Source organism: Felis catus, chromosome E3 (assembly GCF_018350175.1).
Source record: "Felis catus isolate Fca126 chromosome E3, F.catus_Fca126_mat1.0, whole genome shotgun sequence".
Taxonomy (NCBI): Eukaryota; Metazoa; Chordata; class Mammalia; order Carnivora; family Felidae; genus Felis; species Felis catus.
The window spans coordinates 15,149,603-15,167,636 of record NC_058383.1 but is presented as its reverse complement, the minus strand read 5'-3'; the positions used below and the strand labels follow the sequence as shown (position 1 = coordinate 15,167,636).

At 41.3% G+C, this 18,034-nt stretch overlaps 1 protein-coding gene across 1 annotated transcript in view; it reads left to right on the top strand.

The window, feature by feature from the left end:
* The first annotated feature begins 13,462 nt into the window (after positions 1-13,462).
* CALN1 (calneuron 1) overlaps positions 13,463-18,034 on the top strand; it is a 529,481-nt gene continuing 524,909 nt past the window's right edge. Inside the window, exon 1 of the mRNA XM_023246900.2 lies at positions 13,463-13,775. The gene's annotated coding sequence lies outside the window, so the exon portion shown is untranslated. The remainder of the gene's footprint in view (positions 13,776-18,034) is intronic.

Below are 18,034 nucleotides of genomic sequence, written 5' to 3'. Positions count from 1 at the left end.
TGTTCTTTCCAGTTTTCAGGAACATCAAATAAAGGCTTTTTCAAGAGGCTCCCTTGAGGCAAACAGCCAAGAAGCAACATCTAGTTCTGCAGTTTGGGCAGGTGAGCCAGCTTGATGGGATTCAGCCACTTTAATAGAGAGAGACTCTTCCTCGAGATTCACTGTCCTCGGTCTGATCCCTCACACTTCATAGGACATCAAGCTTAAGCTGTGAGAAAAATCTTATAAAGAAAATGTGAACAAAAATAAAGAGCTCCAAACTCTGCCTTCTTATGTCTGCTAAGAATATTTACAGATCAGATTGTGTCAGAAATCAGAGCCCCAGGAGGACCGGGACCATAGGTGTGTCTTGAGTTGAATCTAGAGAAGTTATAATGATTCTTTTTGGTAAAAGGAGGATGATTGTTCTTTTTTTCTACACGTTTCCAAAAAGGGGACACCCTCTGGTCTGTGTCCTGAAGGAGGAGTATTGGGGTGGTAACCTCCACATCCATTCCCACCACTTACTTGGTTCTTCCGTTGGGCAGGGAGTGGCTGACATACCCACAGAACCCAACAGTCCTTGATCCAAATCATTGGCAGTTGAGTCACTGTGCTTCAGAAGAAAAAAAAAATTCCAGCACATCTATCTGAACCATCTGCCTCATGGGCGTACAAGAGAATCCATGAGCTATCCTCAGCTTCCAGCTCCCATGAGTAAATGCACCTGGGTCATAACAGTAGCCAATTTTGAGAAGTAACTGGGTATGGGAGGCAGGCCTGTGATTCTCCATGAAGCTGGAAGTATAAGAGGAGACCCACCAGGAATCTTGTCCAAGGCACATGTACAACAGAGTTTAACAGAAAGCTCTGGTCTTTGAGATCACTAGGTACTGTCTGGACCATTAATGAGAATAATTATCCATTTGGCCACCACAGTGTGTGTTCTCTTATCAACTGGAATCCTGGAGAAGAGAGGGAGGGATCCTTAAGCCCTTTAACCACCAGCAACTTCCAAGGTACTTGTCCTTGAACTCAGGCTCCAACTGCCCTTCATACTGATCTCTACATTCTTGTCCCCCAATAGAGGTATTTTCTTTCCCGGTCTCAAAACCCAGAAGAAGCTTCTCCCCCATCTTTGTCACATGTGTCCAACCTTTATAACCTCCTGTTTTGGTCCTTGCGTGGTGCCTACTCATCTTTTCTTTATTCATACTGTTCTTTTCAGTTTATCTACCCCTGCAGATATCTGTCCATTGCTGACCCACATCACGGAGCAAATAGAGACAGACCCACGTCTAGGATGGTCACACTTAAGTATGCTACACACATGTTGCATAATGTGTACCTATGTACCACACTCTCATGAGTGTCCCTGGATTTTGAGCCCTTTTACATTTTTTATCCAAGAAAATAAATTTTGCTCCAGATGTATTTTATAATTTTGTATTATAAAAGCATATATTGCTAAATATATTATAGTATTAAAGTAGCTATTAAAATAATTACATTTGGTGTTTTATAAGAAAAATCTACATAGTAGGCAATGAATGAATATTTGTTATGAATGGATGAATGAAGGAAGCATATGAAGGCAAAATAAGTGGCAGTAATAAAAATTTTAAAACATTAAATTTTATTGTTAAAATCACTTTTTAAAGACCTATATACAATAAGAAACCTCATAAATAAGCATTATCATAGTATAAAAAGGTATAATACAGACGATTGACAGATTCACATATGTTATTACTGTAGTATCTTTGTTGAGATTTCTATTTACATTGTATTATATCTATATTTGGTCCGGTAACAGCTTTTATTTTTTTTTATTTTTTAAAGTTTATTTTTGAGAGAGAGACAGACAGAGCATGAATGGGGGAGAGGCAGAGAGTGAGGGAGACACAGAATCTGAAGCAGGATCCAGGCTCTGAGCTGACAGTACAGAGCCCAACACTGGGCTAGCACCCGTGAACAGCAAGATCATGACCTGAGCTCAAGTCGGACACTTTAATCAACGGAGCCACCCAGGCGCCCCACAGTTAACTTTTAAATTAAGCAAAATGACCATGGATCAATTTAGCTTATGCACAATGTGTACATAGACAGGATCAATTAAACTTTCTTTAATTCTTTATTTTTAAATGAGATGTATGCATACATTTAAAAAATGTTTAATTAAAATAGTGAAAAATTTCAAAATACATTCTATGGTGATTCATGCTCACAACTATTAATGGTACATCAAAAATGATGACATGGGTAGGAGAGTCATACGCCTGTGCATTTGTATGCATGTCTTGCAAGCCAAGTATAAGACACCACCATTTTCTCTCTTGCTCAAGAAACGACAGGATTTTCACTTCTGGTTAAGGTGGAGTAACAGGAACCTGATTTACTACCCAACCTTAGACAAACAAAAAGACAGACTATATAAAAAACCATTTCAAGACACCGGACACCAGACAAAAAATGACAATTATCCCTAAGAGATGAAAAAAAATGAGGTGAGCCTTACAATTCCTCAGTTTCCCATGTGAAAGAGTACCCAGATAGTGTTTCAGGGAATAGAAAGCCAGGTAGAGCCTGACATACTTCCTCAGTTGAGAAGAGATAACTGACAGTCTGGGGGATGGGGGGATGAAGGAGGCTATAATTCAAAGGACTGAGCATCAGGGAGGAGAAACCACACAGAGGAATCCTGTGATCTGCAGAGGGAAGCCCCCAAGTATTGAGCTGAATACTGATTAATGCTTTCATGAGAGAAAACCACTGAAGACTAGTAAGAAGACCATCTGAAAGGATGAGAGGTAACACCGTTTGACACTCACACAAGCTGAGAATAGAGCTAACTCCCACCCACCAGAATAGAAAAACTCATGATTCATGGGACATTGGGTGGAGTACAAAGAAGGTCTTTTCTCAATAGAATAATTAACTCTAATCACTGCTCTGGACCCACATAACACATATTAAAGTAAAGACCCCCAAATATATAAAACTGTTACAACATAGATGTGTCTTAGGAAGAAAATCCTCAAAAATATTTGTAATAATTTAAAAACTGCTGTCACCCAACAAGGTAAGATTGACAATGTCTGGTATCCAATAAAGAATTATCAGACATGCAAAGAAGCAGGGAAACATGGCCCATAATGAGAAGAAAAATCAATAATCAAAACCAACACAGAGTTGACAAAGATGTTAAAATTAGCAGACAGCATATTGAAGCAATTATTGTGATGGTATTCCATATATTCACAAAGTTAAATGGAGACACAGGAGATATAATTTTTAATACCTAAATCAGACTTCAAGAAATAAAACCCACAATGTCTTGGATGAAGGATACATTTGATAAAATTAACGGCAAATGAAATTTCATAATAAAAGTGGCTTTTTAGTGACTTGAAGTTATAGCAATAGAAATTATAAAAAATAAACCACAGAGAGAAAAGAAATAAATAATAAATAATAAATGTGTAACTTGAGTCCATGACAAAGGAATCCAGACTCCTTCACAAAGCAGAAAAAAAATTTGAAGAAATAATGGCTGAAAATGTCTAAATTTGATAAAAGCTATAAACTCACAGACGCAAAAAGCACAAGAAACTTAGCAAACACACACACACACACACACACACACACACACCACACACACAAACACCAAGGCATATCATAGTCAAAGTGCTCAAAACCAGTGATAAAGAGAAAAATCTTAAAAGCAACCAGGGTAAAAAGATATATACAAAAGATCAAGATAAGGATGACAATGGATTTGTTGTTAGGAGCAAAGTAGGCAAGAGGACAATGGAACAACATCTCAAAAACACTAAAAGAGTAAAAAACAAAAAGTACATTTCACACTAGAAGCAAAATAGCTTTCAAAAATGAAAGCAATAGAAAGAGTTCTTTGGGAAAATTGAAGGAATTAATCACCAGAAAATACAAATTCCTTGAAAGATACAAACTATCTAAGCTTTCTTAAGAAGAAATAGATAACCTGAAAAACCCTATATCTAGTGGAGAAATGGAATTTGTAGATTCAGACATTCACACAAATAAATTTCTGGTCCTAAACATCTTCACTGACAAATTCTACTAAACCTTTAACGAAAAAATAATACCAATCCCATACAAATTCTTCCAGACAATTGAAAGGGAGGGAATATGTCCTAACACATCACCCTGTATTAAAACAAGACAAAGACATTGTTTAAAAAACAAAAAGAGACATCAACAAACCACAGGCCGATATCCCTCATGCATATAGGTGTGTTCCTTAAAAAAGCTTCAGAAAACTAGGAATGGAGGGTAGCATCTTCAATCTGATAAAGGGCATTCTGCATTTTCCCCTGATTTTAGGAACAAGATTAAATGTCCACTTTCACCATTCTAATCAACACTGTACTAGAGGTTCTGGGCACAATAAGGAAATAAAAAGAAATAAAAGGCATCCATATTGGCGGGGGGAGTTAGAAAACTAATACTATGATTTCAAGTCTTACTATAGAGCAACAGTAATTAAGACAGTGTGTTATTGGCCTAAAAGTAATAAAAGGTCAATGGAATGGAATGGAAAGTTCAGAAATACATCTGCACTTCTATGGACAATTAATTTTCAACAAATGTGCCAAGTCCATTCAGTGAAGAAAGGCTAGTCTAGTCTATTCAACAAATAGTGCCATAACAATGGAATATCCATATGCAAAAAGGGGCTTGAATTCATATCCTATATTATATAGAAAATTAACTCAAAATCAAAGACCTACATATAGAACCTAAAATGATAACATTTCTAAAAGAAAATATATGAGAAAACTTTTGTAACCTGTGTTAAGCAAAAGTTTCTTTTTCTTTTTTTTTTTTTTTAATTTTTTTTTCAACGTTTATTTATTTTTGGGACAGAGAGAGACAGAGCATGAACGGGGGAGGGGCAGAGAGAGAGGGAGACACAGAATCGGAAACAGGCTCCAGGCTCTGAGCCATCAGCCCAGAGCCTGACGCGGGGCTCGAACTCCCGGACCAAGAGATCGTGACCTGGCTGAAGTCAGACGCTTAACCGACTGTGCCACCCAGGCGCCCCCAAAAGTTTCTTTTTCATAGCTTGTCGAGGTATAATTCATATACAAAAAAATGCACATATTTAATATACACAATTTGATGAGTTTGAACATATGTATACACCCATGGCACCATCAACACAAAGTAATAAGCATATTTACTCAGTCCAAAAATTTCCTGTATCCCTTTGCTTGTTTTTGGTGTGTGTGTGGTAAGAACACTTAACGTGAGAATTACACTCTTAAACTTTTTTTTTAAGTCACCACACTGTCTTAACTGTAGGTACTATGTTGTACAGAAGATCTCTAGAACTTATTCATCTTGTATAACTGTAATTTTATACCCATTGAACGACAAGTTCCCCTTTCCCCCTACATTCTTTCCCTGGCAACCACCAATGTATTCTCTGCTTCTGTAAGTTTGACTATTTCAGATACCTCATGAAGTGGAATCAAATGTCCACTGACAGAAAAAAATGGATAAAGACAATGTGATATATACATACAATGGAATATTAGCCTTTAAAAAGAAGGAAATCCATTTCAACAACATGGATGGACCTGGAAGACATTATGCTAAGTGAAATAAGATGTAACACTGAGTGAAAATGATTTTTCACAGAAGCAAAAATGTATTAAATACCAAAAGCATGATCTGTACAAGTGCAAATTGATAGAGTTCATCAAAATTTAAAAAATTCATTTGTCTGTAAAATACTGTTAAAAGAATGAAAAGACAAGGCACAGAAATGTATTTGTGGGAGAAAATATTTGCAAAGCATACATGTTATAAAAGTCTTGCATCCAGAATATATAAAGAGCTTTCAAAACTCAATAAAAAGCAAACAAGCAATGCATTAAAATGGGTAAAATATATGAACACATATTTCACCAAGAACTCATATAGATGGCAAATAAGCTTATGAATAAAAAATCATACATTAGTCTTTAGGGACAAGCAAATTCAAACTGTAATACACATCCTGTAATTTAATCTTTTAATCATATTATTTGCAAATGTTGATTTTATTTTTGCTACCCAATTATTTTTGATACGCTTGCAATTCATCCCTGCACACCAAGGTGCCAGGACACCACACTGATCAGGCAGAGTCGGTGGTGGGGCAGTATTGAAAGACTGGCAGACAGGTACCCTTACTAGGCTTTGAGATGTCAGGAGCTTCCTCTGGGCTTGATACCCTCAATGAGATAAATCTGCCCCAAATGGCTGGGCTGCTTATGGCATGTGCTGATTACAGATGCCCTGGAGTTATGCTCTCATTCATTCAATTATTCATTCATTCATTTATCACTTGCCTTTTGCGTTCCAGGCAATGTGCTAGGCCCTGAGGATATTAAGATAAATACTATACAATCTGCGCCTTAACAGAGCTTAGAAATTAGTGAGGAAGGTAGGGATGCAAGAAAAATGCTTTGTGAATTCAAGTGTGATAAGGAGGTTACATAGAGGAGAATTTGTCCTGGGAGGAACCAGTAGACATAGAGATGACCCTTGGCAAGATGACAAAAGGAGGAGCAGGTGATGGCCTCTAGGAACGTCAGTTAGGTCTTTTCTAATTCTTCTGTGAACTGGTTGCTACACATGTCTCTTCCCTAACCTCAATCCCCAACTTGCTCTTTGCTTCTTCCGCCCTTTAGGTCTCAGCTCAGTGGGTCTTTAATCTTCCATGTTCTCAGGACACCCATCTTTCCTGTGTAGCACTTATTCTAACTGTAATTTCACACTTACACATGCCCTTATTTGGTTATTTTCTCCCTATAATGGAGCCTAATCTCCAGCAGAAGACTGGCTCTGTCTGATCTGCTAACTTTCTCCACTTCCAGTGCCTAGTACGGCATCTGGCACATGGTAAGAGGTCAGCACACTTTGTGCGGAGTGAATGAATGTATAGTTTGAAGAGAAGCTGAAAAGACAGCCCTGAATGGCACAGGTTGATATTGTTTGAAGGCTGAGGGGGTTGGCCGTGCAAGCCTCCAGGATTCTGACAGGCTCAGGCTGAGATATACTGTGAGCATGTCCAGAATTCCCCTATCTTGAGAGACTTGAGAGATCTCAATCAAGAGGCGACTCACACCAGTGCACTTTGCCCAAGGGCTGGATTTTGCCAGCCAAGGTCACTCCAGAATTCCCAGGAGCCCTCAACCATATCCACAATAGATGCTTTCCTTCAAGTTTTTTCATATTTCCTTGTGGGAACCAGGCCTGTTCAATTTTGAAATATTCTTGGGCATTCTGTGCAGGGGACATGTGCCACAAAACTCATTTCCTCAGGGAATTCATGAAGATCTGCTTGAGCAGTGTGAAAAGTAAACCATTCTAGAGTGGAGGAACATATCCCAAAAATCTGTGTTTGAGTTTGCCTCAATCACTTCCCAGCTGTGTGATAGTTATTTGGAAAAGCATAAGAGACTCTTAAAAACTGAGAACAAACTGAGGGTTGATGGGGGGTGGGAGGGAGGAGAGGGTGGGTGATGGGTATTGAGGAGGGCACCTTTTGGGATGAGCACTGGGTGTTGTATGGAAACCAATCTGACCATAAATTTCATATATTGAAAATAAGTAACTAAATAAAAACAAACAAAAAGAAAATGGGATAAAATTGTCTTTGTTCAAACTCTGAACACAAAGATTTAAATTAGATAAGAACCCGGTAGTTGGTAGTGTTGTCAGAATTACCACTACGAATACTCTATTGGGAGGATTTGATCTCCCAGGTTTGGGAGGGTCCAGAAAGGATAGCTGGAGTAAGTATCCCTTAACCACATATCATGAAGTGAGCCCAGGAGTAACCCAGATGAACAAATAGGGGGAGAGTGTTTCAGATTCGGGGAGTAAGGAAGCTCAGGCAAAGTCAAGGATGGAAGAGGCTGGTGTGTTCAGGGGTCTGTGTGGACCAGAGTGCTGGGTACATGGGGCATCACTATGGGCTTTTGAACACTGCAGGCCTGTGTTTGAAGACATTTCCCTGAGAGCCTAGCTTTCCTCAGCCCTAAGGAGACCTTTACAACGCATACACAGAGTTAAGAAAAACGTCTAAATCTTGGAAATAAGGCAAAGAAAGAACAACATCTTCTTTCAATGTCACACAGGGGCATTGTTGAACAGGCCCCAAAGCATTATTTAATTATAGGGGAATGTACCTTTGTTTGACTCACTATTCATCATTGATTAAAAGCCCAGACATTGTGGAGTTACATGTTAACTCTATGATTTTTTTCTGGTGGAGATGCAATTGATTTCCGTCTGGCAAAAAAGATAACTCCAAATGTCTTACTTGCGCTATCAGGACATTAACCAGTTTTATATCTAACCTAACAACTTTATTCTAACATGCTTTTTTCAAAAACCTATAAATACCCAGTTCCTCAAATGCCTTTTGAATCAGCTTTACCTAACCCTGTGATTCTCTCATTAATAAGTTGAATAAATCTTTGACGTGTGTTCATTCTATATTTGCATGAAAACCATGTAATTAACATTTTGACCCTGATGTTTCAGCCAAAAATACCCATGAAGGAGAGAGTGATAAAACTGGAAAGCCTAGAACCATTTTTTTTTTTCAGTTTTAGCCTTGGGATACTCAGCTGAAAGGGGACTAGGGAGTACCTTAGATAGTGGGAAAAATTACTTTGAAGATTAGCAGGGAGCATTGCAAGTCAGGTGGGCATCGTAGGAGTTTGGCAGCTTTGGTTGATGGGCAGGGGAGTTGATTCAGCCAAGCATGGGTGCATGAGTTTGTTTGGGGCCAGCAGGGACTCTGGCCCAGCAAATGGAACAGACAGGAGGGTTCCCTGCAGCAAGTGAGATCAAAGTCAGACTAGTAGCAGCATCTCTCCCAATATGTTGCCAGAAGTAAATCTGTTGAAGGCAGGACTTGAGCCAATAACTGGTCAACATCCAGGGATATAGGCAGCAGGTCCCATCCCTTGTGGGAAGGTTAGCAAGGGTTTCCAGGCTGCAGGGATCTACATTCCAATGAAAAACTGAAAACAAAGCAAAAGGTCCATCTTTCAGATTGGGCCAATGGGTTGGGGGTCAGATACGAGTAGGAAGATGGCAGACCAGGAACGTGTGGAGTCCTGGGGGGCTTACTCCCAAATATTACAGATGTGCCTGAGATGAATCAGATCTTTCTGCATTGTTTCATTTGTCCCTTCACTCATTCAATAAGGATATAATGACTAGTAAATGCCAGGCTCAGGTGGCAGGTGGGGAGATTTCTGTGACTATGGTTGATAGGGCTAGGGAAGGCAACACTGCCATGTCATGTTCTGTCTTTATATCATTTCCTTTGTCTTCATTGGTGGGATGGGAGAAGAGCAGTATTGTGTTTACCAAGATTAAATCGGACCTCATTATGAAACCCAAGTGGTGGACAACTGTCATTCTTAACATTCAGCTCTTTCGACCACCCGACTGGTGTTGGGAGAATTCCCCACCTGATATGTCAGTGCCTCCCCAACGTAAAACTTCGGGACAAGCTTCCCCAGATACCCTTGCAGCTGGAGGCAGGCAGGTGACTGAAACTCTGCCAGTCACATGCTCCCTGGACAAACTTCACTTTGGAAGCAAGTGACCCACAGAGGAAAGGGACCACATGGGTTCCCCTTTGGCGAAGGTGGTGCAGAGCCACTCAGCCTCCAGAAAGAGTGCAGGCCCAGCCTATGCCCAGTGATGAGGTAGGTATGTTTCCTCATGGGGGCTGGGGGATAAGCACCTGCTGATTGCTCGCAGCCTATTTGCAGCACTTGGCTCAGGCCAGTCACGCTGCAGCCCTGAAGGTTTCCAGGCTCTTAATGGGCTCCCTCTCCAAAGGAGATTCCAATTAAACACATCTGTCTCCGCTTAGGGATTTACCTGACCATCTAGAGATGTTTCACACAAAAGAAATTCTGGGAAGCCTTTAGAAAACCCTATAAGCTCTGTCTTGCCTGTTTCTTTAATCAGGGTGTAGGATGATTAATGATATTGGATCCCTTTCCTCAGGGAGAGAACAGTGATTGGTTATCATTAAAATAGAACCTCATTCTGGATATGAGTTTGCCTTCCTTGGTCACTAAGCTTCTGGCAACATTATTTGTGGACTTACAGAAAGCTTTACTCACTATTATGGTATCCCACATAACACTTTAAAAATTAATTAATCAAGGAGCTCATTTACAGCCAAGGAGGTAAGGACATACAGAACTAATGTTGTCTCTTCTATTGCCTGGCCTGACTCAGGGTGTGCCTGTGACTGATTAAAAGCAGTCAAGAAATCTACCCTCCTTGCACACCCTTCCAGAGTAGGTAGATCAGATCAGCTCATGCAGTAGTCAGGACGTGCCATATTTCCATGGTCATTTCCCAATTACATCCTGTGTTATCTATTGAGTAGATACTCTGGGCCAAATGCTTTATGTGCATTACTGCACATATGCAGTTTTCACAACAGCCCATTTTTCACATGACAAAACCAAGGGCCAGAGAGGATAAGTTGCCCAATACTACATAGCTAATAGCTTCAGAGTTGGGCTGGGAACCCACTCATGCCCATATTCTTTTCACTGTTTTATGCCCCTTCTTTTTTATGAAGAGCCGAGTGGGGGGGGTGTTTTTCGTTTGCCTGTTTATTTATTTATTGAAGTAGAGTTGACACACAATGCTACATTAATTTTGAGTGTGCAACACAGTGATTTGACAGGTCTACACATTATGCTATGCTCACTACGAGAATAGCTACCATCTATCACAATATAATGCTATTACAATATCATTGTCAACATTCTTTATACTGTATCTTTCATCCCTGTGGCTTATTCATTCCATATCTGAAAGGCTGTATCTCTCACTCCCCTTCACCCACCTTGCTTATCCACCCCCTGAAAGGGAAAATTTTTACGCTGTTTCTCATGGTTATCCCTCTTTCCCCTCTCTACTTTCATCCTGATTTCAGAATTAGAGCCATACTCCAGGTTTTCAAATGACATTTGAGAGTAAGGGGTTGCTTATGAGGTATCCAGTTAAGAAAAGGAATACCGATTCAGGCCACCACTGCTTGACTGAGTTCAAACAAGATTAAGGGAAGAAATTTTATAACTTATTATAAAGCTACAGTAATCAAAACAGTGTAGATAGCTATATCAAGGGAATAGAATTGAGGATCCAAAAATAAATCCATACATCCATGGCCAAAGTATTTTGAAAGAGATGTCAAGATCATTCAATGGGAAAAGAATATCTTTTCAACAAATGGTGCTGGGACAACTGGAAATTTACTGAAAAAGAACGAAGTTGGACCCCTACCTCACACCATATACAAAAATTAACTCAAAATGGATCAAAAACATAGGAACTAAAACCATAAGACTCATAGAAGAAAACATAGGGGCAAATATTCATGACCTTAGATTTGGCAATGGGTTTTTAGATATGACATAAAAAGTACAAGCAACAAAAGAAAAACATAGATAAATTGTACTTCATCAAAATTTCAAACTTTTGTACATCAAAGAACATTATTAAACCATTAAAAAATGTGAAATATTGTCATTTGCAACAACATGGGTGGAGCTAGGGAGTATAATGCTAAGTGAAATAAGTCAAAGAAAGACAAACACCATATGATTTCAGTTACATGTGGAATTTAAGAAACAAAACAAATGGGCAAAGAAAAAAAATAAGAGGGAGAGAGAGAAACCAAAGTAAGAAACAGACTCTTTTTTTTTTTCTCTTTTTTTATTTTTTATTTTTTTTTAAATTTTTTTTCAATGTTTATTTATTTTTGGGACAGAGAGAGACAGAGCATGAATGGGGGAGGGGCAGAGAGAGAGGGAGACACAGAATCGGAAACAGGCTCCAGGCTCCGAGCCATCAGCCCAGAGCCTGACGCGGGGCTCGAACTCACGGACCGTGAGATCGTGACCTGGCTGAAGTCAGACGCTTAACCGACTGCGCCACCCAGGCGCCCCAAGACTCTTAACTATAGAGAAAAAAACTGATGGTTACCAGAGGGGAGGTGGGATGGAAGAAAGGGTGAAATAGGTGATGGGGATTAAAGAGTACACTTATCATGAGAAGCACCAGGTGATGTATAGAATTGTACACCTGAAACTAATATAATACTATATGTTAACCATACTGGAATAAAAATATAAAAAACTTAGTTTAAAAATGTGTTCTGGATCCTCAAAAGAAAAAAGAGAACATCATTAAGTAAATGAAAAGACAACCTACAGAATGGGAGAAAATATTTGAAAATCATACGTCTTGTATCTAGAATATATAAAGGGTATCAGGGTCTTGTATCTGGAATATATAAAGAATTCTTACAACTCAGCAGCAAGAAGACAACCTAATTTAAAAATGGGCAAAAGGTTTGAATAGACATTTCTCCAAAGAATATATATAAATGGCCAACAAACACATGAAAATAAGCTCAAAATCATTAGTCATTAAAGAAATGCAAGTCAAAACCCCAATAAGATAGCACTTCACAGCCACAATAATGGCATTAAGGGGGAAAAAGATGTTTTGTAGAGAATGTACAGAAATTGGAACTCTTATACATTGCAGATAGGAATGTAAAATGGTTCAACCACTGTGGAAAACAAACATAGGTTTAAATTAAGTTAAACATATAATTACCACATGACCCAACAATTCCACTCTTAGATTTATACCCCAAAGAATTGAAAGCAAGTGCTCAAACAAATATTTACAGCAGCACTATCCACAAGAGCCAAGGATAGAACCAACCCAAACATCCATCAACAAAGGATAAACAAATCATGGTGTATATGTACAATGAAATATTATTGGATCATAAAAAAGAATTAAGTCCTACTATGTGCAACAATGTGGATGAACCCTGAAAACATTATGGTAAGTGAAAGAGACCGGACACAAAATGTCACATATCGTATGATAACATTTAAATGAGATAGCCAGAATAGAATAGACAAATCCATGCAGATAGAACACAAATTGTGGTTGTCAGGTGCTGTGAGTAGAGGGGAATGGAATGTAACTATTTAATAGGTATAGGGTTTCCTTTTGTGGTGAAAATATTTTGCAACTATATAGAGGTGGTGATTGCACAATATTGTGGATGTATTAAATGCCACTGAACTGTTCACTTTAAAATGATTAGTTTTATGTTATGTGAATTTCACCTCAATAAAAATTATGTTAAAAAAAAAGCTTAAAGACAAATAACAGTCAGTTCCATAGCAGAGGACTCTACCCAGGGTGTGCTGCTGGATAGGGCTCCAACTCAAATTTAAGCAGGAAGGTGAAGTTAATTAGGGGTGTATCCAGAGGACTATGGTGAAGGACATGTACCTCCACCCTCCTGGGTGGGGTTCTGCAGTGGACCTAGAGGCGGCGGTTAGCCCGCTGGTTCTATGGCTCCTCGGGAGTTAATCTGATCCTCTGGAGGTTTTACAAGGCTCTCTCCAGCTCCTCCTCCACCTGCCTGCCTCGCCAGAGAGGCCTGGCTGGGCTCCAGGATGCTCACAGCACACTTCTCCCTCTTGCAGTCTGAGCAGGCAGCCTAGCCAGTGTCTGGCACGACTTCAGTGGGCTCCGAGGGGCCAGGCCAGGGCCGGCTCTGGGGTGGGGCTCCCTGGCCGTGTGGACACTGCAAATCCATCTCCTTAGCCCAGCTAACAGCATCGGGACCACTTTGGCAGCTCCAGGGGAAAGATTTGGAACCGTCTCCAGGAACATAGGTAAGTGAGAGGGTCTGTGAGCCCTGGGGACCCACAAGGGGAATAAGCAGGCTCTCACTCATCCGAGATGTGTGTGACTCCACACTGGTCTCCTTATTTTAGACCCACAGGAGGGCTTGCAGCTGTTCTCCAAGCATGGGATTGGGGTATTTTAGGGACATGCTTCTGGTTAACTTCTACTTGATCTTCAGAGCTCAACATAGATATCACCTTCTCCAGAAAGCTTTCCTAAGCCCTAAGTGCCCTTTCTCCGTGTCCTCAAACATCCTGGCACTTCTCTGTAGCACTTTCTATACTATATTGTAAATGCCTAAAATGACCTCTCAGTTCCCTTCCACACTAGACTGTGGACTCCCTTGTGGCTGGATACTCTCCTCCAGGTGTCCTCTTACCTCCAATGTCAATGGCCCTATAAGTACCGTAGGTGTCTCCTGTTGACCAGGGGAAGGAGGGCTAATCCCTTCTCTTACTTCACCAGGCAATTTCATGTTCGCATGTGCACACACATGTACAACACACACATGACCTCGAGGAAAGTTCAGTGTATTCTTCAATCCAGGTCCTTGTGATAGAATGTAAACTATACATAGCATTGGGATGGTAATGGGTTGAGGGGGTGGGCATTGTCGCTTCAAACTAATTAGCTCAAGCTCCTGCATCGTACCAAGCATGGGTCCTTCCTGCCCAGACCTTTAGGGTGTTGGCATCTACCCAGAGGTCCTCTTGGTTGACCAGATCTCCCACTTGGACCTGTTTTTTATGCTCATTCTGCTTCATGTTGTTTTCTTTCTTTCCCAGGCTAGGACTATTCCCTTGGTTGAGGTATCCCAGCTCCTCATTGTGTTAAAGTCCTCATTCATTTTACTGCTGCTCAGAAAGAGAGGGAGACTTGGAGTCAGAGAAGAGAAGGGAGGGGACCCTTTTCTGGGTGGGAAACTTTTTTTTTTCTTTTACTCTATGATCATCCCAAACGACTTTAAACAACAAATCACTTATACTGCAAGTGTTAATCTCCTGCCTACAGACTTCAATGATCTACATACAAGATTCATGTCTTACTGCTAGCATAATTTTTGGACTTTATTATGCTGGAAGAGTGTCTGTCTCTTTCCCGACCTTGACTGTGACATTACAAAACCCTCTTCTATTGGTTTGGCCTTGGAGAACTGTTTTCAATTCCCACTTCTCATTTCCCCTAGCTACAGCAATTAGGGGTGTGGGTGAGCAGAAAAATGTTAATCTTGGTACAAATAGGCACAAGCCAGGTCTTAAAACTCAAGTTTGGGGTTAGGCATGTCTAGGCCACTAGCAAATGCAGGAGGTCACTGCTACAGCCTTCCAGAGGGACCAGTAAGACACATTCCCTAGGCTCAGAAGCATGTAGTCTAGTGTGTCTTTGGGAGCAGAGAGGTCTCTGGGAACTTACAATGTCATGTAGTAAACCTAGGTGAGATGTACATGATGCTTTGAGGGCACAGAGAATGGGAGTCTAACCTTGTGTATGACAGAAGACTTATTGGATGAGGTGATGTCTGATTTTAGCCATAAAGAACAAATAAAAGTTATCCAGGAGCATGTCCATCGACACCCTGACTCCTTGAATTCTCTCCTCTTTCTCAAGCTCTAGGAAGGCCAGAGAATGGCATCTGAGATACTCTTCTGTGCTTTGTCCAGGATATTTGGGTTTGGTAGCCAGGAGTCTGAAGCATTAACTGGACCGAGAACACCTGTGGATGTTCCTCTGGGACTCTGGGCAGATGTGGAGACATCAAGAGGGACTAGGGTGTCTCAGAAAGCCTCAAAAAGTCAAGTCAGGGTTGACATATGTGGTATCACCATAGTTTCTGTCCAGGAGATTCTCAGTTATGGCTCCCAGTTTGGGATGTAGGACATTGGTGGTTTCTGTCTTTAGCTATGTGATAGCCTTTGCTATGTGATGGCATCTATCTCAAGGACTAAAATTTAGGAATCCAAGGGGATTCATAAGCCAAACTATCAGTGACTGTTCTTCTGATGGCTGAAGAAGCGATCTGGGGATATTACTCTAATTTTACTGACTGGTGTACTTCCCAAAGCTGAAGTTGTTCAGACTACACAATTACTTGGGGCAGCTTCAATCAGAGAGTCTTGAGTGGGCTTGTTCAATGAATAATCTCAGATGGGTTTAGGAATGCTAAGAAAGGTTTGGCTGCAGGGGTTGGCCATATGGAACAGAGGGCAAGAGGAAGAAGCCAGGAATATGATGGATTAGCATGAGTGAATGGGCTAGTAATGGGATGCCCTTGGGGTGGATATGCCTACTGTTGCTACTTTGCCACCACTGTAATATGAATTCAAGGAAGGAATTCCACCCACCGTCTCCTTCACTCTCTCCTTCTTCCTCCTCCTCCTCCTCCTCCTTTTCATATTAGGAAAGGTGGACTGGGGGATGATAATATACCAAATAACAACAGGTTTTCTTATTTTGCAAAGTAATACTAGTCCTACTTTGCCCTGGCTTTTAGCTGTGTCCCTGAGTCCAACTGCATACAGGACAAAATAAAAAGATAATCTATCCATTTATGGCTATACAAAGACCCAACAGAGCCTCACATCACGGGTTTTCTGCACTTTGGGTTATTCACACTTCCAGTGTCCCCCCCACTCCCAGAGTGGGAGGGAGACCATATGAATGTTTACCCCTTCTGCACAAGCTATGCAGGGGCTGTGGGAGCTGGGGGGAAGTTTGCTAGGATGAGATCTATCCCATTCCCAACCAGTTCCAATTCTGCCATCCCAGATCCCTCCATGTTTTTCTTTTAGGCTTGTGGTGATCTTCCTCCCTCCCCTCTGGGCTTTCTTGGATTTTTGGAGTTTTCTAAGTCCCTGGAAGCGATGGTGGCTGGCTCCATGATGGTATTTACCTTTTAAAATGTGCTAGTTCTGTAACCTGAGAAGGAAATGATGGGATCCAGTCTCAGATTCCAAGGACAGCCTGTCCAAATTGAGCCCCTGTGGCCCAGCATCTGCCCCAGCTGGGTCCTTTGGGAGAGACTCAGAGCCCTGCCACCTTAGTGTATAAAGAAGCAGGTGGTGGGGAAGGAAGCTTTTGCCAGGCTTTTGTTGGCAATGAATGGAAATAAACTTTAATGGCAGTGACCCTTGGATGACGCCATTTGGGGAGACTACTTCTCTGTGCTTTCAATGATGAGCATGTATTGATTGTGTAGATGTTGCATGGAAATTAACAAGGACTCTGGCCAGGGAAAACATAAATCCAGTCCAACCTCATAATGGACTGTAAATGGCCCAGCTGGAGTGAACCACATGGGGGTCTTTTAGTTAGAGGAAGGGAGTGGATGCTTTGGGCAGCTCCCATTTCATTTCCCACCCAAGCCTCCTTGCATGACTCCCATCTCTTGGCCAGAAAGGACCATGATTGCAGGGCTGGTTGGTGGCTGTTTATATACGCCTGACAGGGCTGCCCTTTGCCCAGACTCTACTGCTTGACTGTAGCCCTCTCTCCACAGTGGGTTTTCTGTGTTTGGAACTGGGACACTGGGACTGTGGACATCACTCTGCTTTGCTTCTTCTAGCCTCAGCTTGTGTCTGTATATATAGGCTTGTCTGACGGATTTGTTTTCTAAGAAGCCAATGGTTTTATTGTTGAGTTTGGCATCTCCTCCGGCTATGAGATAAGGAGAGGAAGTTGGGCCTTTGAGTGTCAGTAGATGGCCTTGCCAAGTGACAGCAATGTGATTTAAGGAAATGACACTGCCACTCACAATATGCATTATCCAGAGCACCCTGCTGGGGCTGCTGTACTCTGAGAGGCTCAGATGGCACGGCCAGCTGTGCTGGTACCCAAGGTCAGGTGGATGGAGCAAGGCTATCCATCAAGCTGTTTGTGAGCCTCTCATTACCTCCAGGAAATTCACCCAGGGATGCTCCCCTGCTTCCCCAGGCTGCTGCATGAGCCAGTGAGCATGGGGACCCAACGTCTGCCCAGGCTGTACCTCTGTGTCAGGACTTAGAGGGGTTTCCGATGGCCCAGAGCTCCCCAGGCCTTGGGAACAGATTTCACTAACGACACTTTTATCCTTCAGTCCAGTTCATGCTTTGAACTGCCCTCTCATAAAGTATTCTGTGGCACAAGAGTGCTGCCCTCTTGGTTTAGGAAGTGGGAGAGAGAGAAGGAAGGAGGAAGGCAAGAACTGGAGAGAGAGGAATCCAGGATGGTTGGAGAGAATGAATCAGGGAGCACCTGTTTGTTCTCTCTG